This window comes from Hibiscus syriacus, unplaced genomic scaffold, assembly GCF_006381635.1.
Source record: "Hibiscus syriacus cultivar Baekdansim isolate YM2019G1 unplaced genomic scaffold, ASM638163v2 tig00110430_pilon, whole genome shotgun sequence".
In the NCBI taxonomy this organism is placed as follows: Eukaryota; Viridiplantae; Streptophyta; class Magnoliopsida; order Malvales; family Malvaceae; genus Hibiscus; species Hibiscus syriacus.
The window spans coordinates 667808-674844 of record NW_024062734.1 but is presented as its reverse complement, the minus strand read 5'-3'; the positions used below and the strand labels follow the sequence as shown (position 1 = coordinate 674844).

At 34.8% G+C, this 7037-nt stretch overlaps 1 pseudogene; it reads left to right on the top strand.

The window, feature by feature from the left end:
- Positions 1 to 3520: 3520 nt before the first annotated feature.
- Positions 3521 to 6377, top strand: LOC120125304 (annotated as a pseudogene).
- Positions 6378 to 7037: the final 660 nt, after the last annotated feature.

Below are 7037 nucleotides of genomic sequence, written 5' to 3'. Positions count from 1 at the left end.
TAAAAAATTATAAAATATTTATTAAATTTATTAAAAGATTATAAAATTATTAATAAATTTATCTAAATACTATAAAATAATTATTATATTATCAAACTTTTATAATTTATTACAACATTATAGTGACTATTTTGTAATAATTCATTAAATTTAAAGACATTTTATAATTTTAAAAAAATTAATAGTAAAAATGGTTATTTGAGTATAATTTAAAAAATTAATTTATTTATATTTCAGTATATTTTATCAGTCTGCAGATATTAAAAATTAAACAATATTCTTTTTATAGACTGTAAACTTATAGTTCGACTATTCCGTTGCATATATTTGTAAATATAATTTATAAATTACAGATTTTTTACCTCTACAAAAATAAACACCACATGAACGTGCATCTCCTATCTAATCATAATAGATATTAATGATTTCGATCGTACCTAAAGCAAGCCGATCTCCATCATGAATTTCAAGAGAAACGGAAGGACGGCTAGACAGAATAATTGACATTCCAACGAATGAAAATTTGCGCGGGGAAAAGGACGCATCGGAATTCGAAACGTTTTGTTTGTTGCGGGAACTAATTTTCCCAAACATTTTCTTTTATTATTTTTACATAATAGAATTTAAATTAGGTTCAACGATTTTGGTAATTTTCTTGTAAACTTACTAAAAGGTTTCCTTTTCAATTCTATTATTGTTATATTTTAATTATAAATTACTAATATTATAAGAAATTTTATCATATACTTTTATAGTTAAAATTACCAAAATGATCTAATATGTAACCTAAATAGAAAATAATTAAAATACAAAAATTATAATATATTACACAAATTATAATGATCGAAAATAAGATACTAAGATGACATGAGAAAATAGTTTAAATATAATAAATCATAAGATAATATAAATATCACATGGATAATTTATAATCTATATAAAATCAATTATTCTTACATCAAATATAAAATTGTATTCTTTTAAATACAAAAATAACATAATCACAAAAATAAACTTTTATTTTTCTTCTCTGAATTTTTTTTGGATAATTTTTTGCATATTACCCACACATCAAGTAATCAACATCAAAGTACTACAAAATTATAAAGTTCAAAAAGTCAAGGAGATTAAATTCCCCAAGCCACTACCCAATTACAAAGACTTGGGGATTTGAATTCCCCGTTCCATACAAAAGAACTTCATTTACAGCATCTCATCTAACAATCTTACTATGTACTTTATTCCTAACAATCCTTTTGGTAACAATTAATGATTTCGCATGTACATCTTGTAATACCTAGAAAGTGTTTATGACGTCTTTCCTTCCAAATACAATATATATATATATACACACACACAAATGTACACAATGAGTGACTTATCCTTTTACAAAGTCTTCATCCCAACTCATCACACCTCTGTACACCACCACAACTTTTACAAACTCCATTCATTGAAAGCTACATCCTAAACAATCGATCTGTATAGTAGATAATTTATCAAAAATTGTCATTCAAACAATAATTGCATGCTTAAAAATGATCATAGAAAACCATAAGTCCACAACATTCTGTTCCATGCAACTAGTACCATTTCTTTCTTTACTTCTTCATTAAAAGGTGTAAAAAAATGAAGGAAATTAAATACCCAAAAGAAATTAAATGGTGGATGTACAATATCAAACACTCGCACTTAAAATCTTAATGGTCTAAATGATTAAAGAGAACATAGTTTTTCCTAAAGGGAATTTGAGCAGTTTCATCTATAATGTGTATGTTGCTAATCATTAAAAAATATTTTTAATATATACTACCTTATAATCATATTAAACTATTTAAAAAGATAGAATTTTTTTAACGGTAAATATAGGTTACATTATGAAAAATAAAAAATCATTATCGTTTATATCTTGTTTTTTTTCCTTGTAATAAAATCCTTCAACTGTCCCACATGTTACATTATATTAATATGTTTGTTACTACATTACCGTTTTCTATCAGTTTGGTAAATAATGTTTGGTCAGTAATTGTGCATCAACTTTTTCTTTGTTTTTGTGTGGTGCTTAGTTTGTTCCAAGTGTGAAAAGAAACTATCATGTAGGAGGGAAGCGGAACAAGTTTTGTAGTTGAAAACTGATATTAAGTCTTTCTATTTTTCCCTCACTGTTTGTTTGGGCATGGTTTCTTGAATAAAAATAGCAAAACAAGAAGAAATGTAAGAAAGCTAAAAAGCTAAGAAAAAGAAGAAGAATCAATTGGAAGCACAACAAGGGTGACAGAGAGCAGAGATCGAGAGAGAGAAGACGAAGCAGAGAAGAAAAGCAAGCGAAAGAATTGTTTGTAGGAAGCCATCGGGGAACGACAGGGTCCCCCCCTGTGTAGAATGGAAGCTTCATCGTGCCACACATTTTCTCTCTCTTTCATTTGACAACACTTCTTTCTTCTTCATTGAGGTACCGTTATGTAGATTTTGAAAGCATTTTTGCATGCCTATTGCCGGGTTTATATGAAAGATTTCGTTGATTTTAACGTGATGATTTTGTTCAGGGTTGTTGTTCAACCAAGCGAATAAGGGAGAGGTGGTGGCGGTTCAGGGTTGGTAGTTCCTGCAAAGCTAATGCAAAATGGATTCATCACCTGAGACCTCTCCATCAAAAGATTCCCACCATCTTCATCTTCTTCATCGTCGAATTCCACACAAGTTAGCTCACCCTCATCATCGAATTCCACCTCACCTTCATCACCATCCCCACCACCACCCCAAAGCTCGTCATCACCGCCACCAGCACCCAAAATCTCATCACCACCGCCACCAACACCCAAATCTCATCACCACAGCCACCATCACCAAAATCCTCTCCACCTCCACCAAAAACAATTGTCACCCCCTCCACCAGCGTCTAATAGTAAAAATAATACTAAAAGTCCTCCATTTCACTACCCTCCGCCATCTTCTTTTTCTCCTCCTCCTCCGCCTGTTAAAAATGTTAGTGACTACTCTCCTCCCCACCTCCTACCAAAAGTGGCAGTACGAAGTCCAAATCTCACAATTCGCCGTCGACGAGTGAGTCAAATGGCGACTCGAATACAAAGGTTGTTGTTCAACCAAGCGAATAAGGGAGAGGGGTGGCGGTTCAGGGTTGGTAGTTCCTGCAAAGCTAATGCAAATGGATTCATCACCTGAGACCTCTCCATCAAAAGATTCCCCACCATCTTCATCTTCTTCATCGTCGAATTCCACACAAGTTAGCTCCCTCATCATCGAATTCCACCTCACCTTCATCACCATCCCCACCACCACCCCAAAGCTCGTCATCACCGCACCAGCACCCAAAATCTCATCACCACCGCCACCAACACCCAAATCTCATCACCACAGCCACCATCACCAAAATCCTCTCCACCTCCACCAAACAATTGTCACCCCCTCCACCAGCGTCTAATAGTAAAAATAATACTAAAAGTCCTCCATTTCACTACCTCCGCCATCTTCTTTTCTCCTCCTCCTCCGCCTGTTAAAAATGTTAGTGACTACTCTCCTCCCCACTCCTACCAAAAGTGGCAGTACGAAGTCCAAATCTCACAATTCGCCGTCGACGAGTGAGTCAAATGGCGACTCGAATACAAACCTCATTATGGGTATATCTGTGCGGTAGGAGTTTCTCTCTTTTGTCACCATTTTATTGATATACTGTTGCAGAAAGAAGAGGAAAAGAAACCCTCAAATGCAGTACTATGGTGAACCTAAAGGTGGTTAAATATATATATATGGATAATTTTTATTTATATCCTGTCCTGTAAATCTTGAGCATAGCGTTAATATCAATTTTTATGATTTAATGAACTGATAAAGTTTGCATGGCTCATGAGTTAGTTCTATTGTATGATTTATTATGCAGCCGGTGTCGGTGATCCATATTATAACAGAACGATGCAACGTCCATGGGGAGATCATGGTGGCAAAGCTACCCCACCACATGATGATGGTGTTGTTGCTAGTGGTGCATGGGGTACACCATCTCCGGTGCCACCCTGGTGCGGTGCCAGGATGGGTTCATCCCCACTCCCAGCACAATGTTGAGCGGTGAAGTAAGCTCCTTGTCCTCAGGCGCACAACATATTCCTTTGCCACTCCATCACCAACTATGCCTCTTGGAATAAATACTGGCACTTTCACTTACGAGGAGCTTTCAGCTGCTACCGGCGGATTTTCTGAGGCCAATCTGCTCGGCCAAGGCGGTTTTGGGTTCGTGCACAAAGGTGTGTTACCAAGTGGAAAGGAGATTGCAGTTAAGAGTTTAAAAGCTGGTAGTGGGCAAGGCGAAAGAGAATTCCAGGCCGAAGTCGAAATAATCAGTCGAGTCCATCATCGGTACCTCGTGTCCCTAGTCGGATATTGCATGGGAAGACATCAACGGATGTTGGTGTATGAGTTTCTTCCAAAAAAAACCTTGGAATATCACCTCCACGGTAAATTCAATTTGGAATGATTCACTATTATCCTTTATACATAACACTAAATATCATGCAAACGTTTGATAAAATAATTATTTAACCTTTTATTTATTTTTTAAACATCAAATGATAACACTTATTGTTGGTGTAGGACTGTCACATGTCCAAAATGGACAAATGTAATCAGTAGTCAACTAACAGTTTTTATCTAACCATAGATTTATCTCAAGTGACTATCTAATTAAACATTACAAGTGTTTTTTAACATTATTCCTATCTTTAATAGCTGACAAACAACCCCTCGTAATTGCAGGAACTGACCGCCCGTTATGGATTTTTCGACTAGACTTCGAATTGCATTAGGTTCTGCTAAAGGGCTTGCTTATCTTCATGAAGATTGTGAGGAATCTAAAGTCTCCCTCTTTATCTCTATATATCATTTGTCATTCAATCTTTCTCCATGACTCTTCATTTCTTGTTTGAATTATACATGCAGGCCATCCTCGCATAATTCATCGTGATATTAAATCAGCTAATATTCTCCTCGACTACAGCTTTGAAGCCAAGGTATCATCTCTTAAAATTGAACCGGAGTTTTTAAGTAGACATTCCCTCACCGGTTCGCACACGGTTTGCATTTTTGTTATAGGTGGTGATTTTGGATTGGCTAGGTTGTCTGAAGATAACCACACCCATGTCTCAACTCGTGTGATGGGAACATTCGGGTAACACTGAAAAGAAGACAAATGTATAGTTTGCTCAAAGAAATTTGAGATCAAATTGTTTATCATACACGGTGTTTATTTTTAATATAGGTACTTAGCTCCGGAATATGCATCAAGCGGCAAGTTAACAGAGAAATCCGATGTTTACTCATTTGGGGTCATGCTATTAGAACTTATAACCGGAAGGCAACCTGTGGATCCAAGTAATGCAATTGATGACAGCTTAGTAGATTGGGTATGTAGATTTGGTGCATCAGTGGCAAAAACCATAAGATTCATTTACCAGTATGAGAAAAACTACACAGAAATGGTGTGTTACTGTTAGTGTTATTCTTTGAAACAGGCTCGACCACACTTGACTCGCGGATTGGAGGATGGCGACCTAGGTCCACTGGTTGATCCACGTTTGGAGAACAACTACAACCATGAAGAAATGAAACGTATGATAGCCTGCGCTGCTGCCATCAGACATTCAGCTCGAAAGCGCCCCAAAATGAGTCAGGTTTACAATGATCCCCGAACTTCCTCTTATCTTGTTAATGTATAGGTATAATATTAAAAATATTTCTAACGTCCAATTAAATAGTCACTCATTTCATAATCTCTCTCTTTTTAGTATTTTGGTCTCAATTTTATTTGGAGCAAAAATATTTTTATATAGATCGAAACCGTTAGTCAACAAACAGTTAACGCTCTAAAATAGTAGTTTTTATCCTAAAATGAATATTAGAAGTCAAAATGCTTTCAAAAAAAAAAAATGTCAAAATGACTATTTGATCAAATGTTAGGGTCTTTTTGTCTTAAAATGAAACATTTGAACCAAAATACTAAAAAAAAGAATATTGACAAAAGTGACTATTTAATCAAACGTTAGAGATTTTTTTTAACATAATACTTAATTTATACTTCTGAAATAGTTTTGGATTTTCGGGTTAAAAAAAACAGATATATTTATTATAATGATCCTATCTAGCATATGTTATAATTTGTATTGTGGAAAGCAGATTGTGCGTACCCTAGAAGGAAACTCTTCATTGGATGACCTGAACGAAGGTGTAAAGCCAGGCTATAGCACAGTGTATTCTTCTTATGGAGAGACCACAGATTACAGCAAAAGTTCATACGAACTGACATGAAGAAGTTCAGAGAATTAGCACTATCAAGCGAAGATACGAATGAGAGCACCAATTACCAATAGAGAGAGTTAAACCCCAAGCGAACTCAAAAGGGATATGCGCTTTCATAAGACTGACGATACTTGAACAAGTCATCGCCGTTTAAAAAAACAACACTGATCCTTTAGATTAATAACATAGTGGGTTGGATCACATAGTATTTCTAGCTCGGTTATATTGTTTGTTTATCAAGTGTTTTTCTTTTTCTTTTGTATTGAAGATTATAAAAAAATCAGTTTTCACATGATATTTTTGGTGTAGTATAATAAAAATGGCTCCATGAGAATTTCCTTTTAAATTATTTTTTAGGAATTAAGAGCGGAAAATAATAAAACGAATTTAATGTAAAACAAGAAATGTGTAAGAGACGTATTTAATGTAGTTCGATCTTATTTATCTCCACGGGTGAGAAGAACAACAAACGATTCATTATAAATGTAGAGATCACAAAAGGTACAAACACGTATCATGTGTTGAATATTGAAGCTGACGTGAGGTTGTTGAACGGTTGTTAAGTTGTTAGCGTGGTTGTTAGTAGCAGTTGTGAGGCTAGCTGCCTAACTAGCTGTGTAGTTCTTGTTGTATAAAAGCTATGCTAGTGGTTCAATAAAAGTACCCATTGATATTATTCTTTCATTACTTTTGTTGTGTAAACTCCATAAATTAACCTCAACTTCCTGATA